Source organism: Pterocles gutturalis, unplaced genomic scaffold (assembly GCF_000699245.1).
Source record: "Pterocles gutturalis isolate BGI_N339 unplaced genomic scaffold, ASM69924v1 scaffold29368, whole genome shotgun sequence".
NCBI lineage: Eukaryota > Metazoa > Chordata > Aves > Pterocliformes > Pteroclidae > Pterocles > Pterocles gutturalis.
Window position 1 is genome coordinate 59,004 of NW_010119014.1, and position 609 is coordinate 59,612.

Here is a 609-nt window from a genome sequence, read left to right on the forward strand (position 1 = left end):
GACCTTGCAAAGGTGGCTTAATTAGACTTTGAGCACTCTCTGTTGGTAATTTACTGCCCAATATTCCAATATATATAGGTACCTGTCTTTTAGAATAATGTCCTCGAAACAGCTATGCAGAGACCCATTTGTTCCGAGCGTCTCGAACACCCAGAGAGTTGGCTCTCACAAAGATGATAAGTTGGCACCCTTCTACCCATCACAAAATGACACTTCAGTCAGGACAGACAGTACCCGCGGTGAGTTTTACTAGAGTTCAATTGCTTTCCCAGACCTCTGCCTTTAATTACCTTCCACATGGCTACCCAGTGGCACATTAAACCCAACTTAATATGTCCTTACTACAGTTATACTAAGGACAAGAGAAGCATCTCTAGTCCTCAAACTGGAAGAGGGCAGATTTAGACTAGATAACTAGAAAGAAATTCTTTACTCTTCGGGGGGCGAGGCAGTGGCCCAGGTTGCCCAGAGAAGCTGTGGATGCCCCATCCCTGGAGGGGTTCAAGGCCAGGCTGGATGAGGCTTTGAGCAACCTGGGCTAGTGGGAGGTTGGAACTCGATGATCTTTAGGGTCCCTTCCAACCCAAACCATTCTGTGATTTTATGATT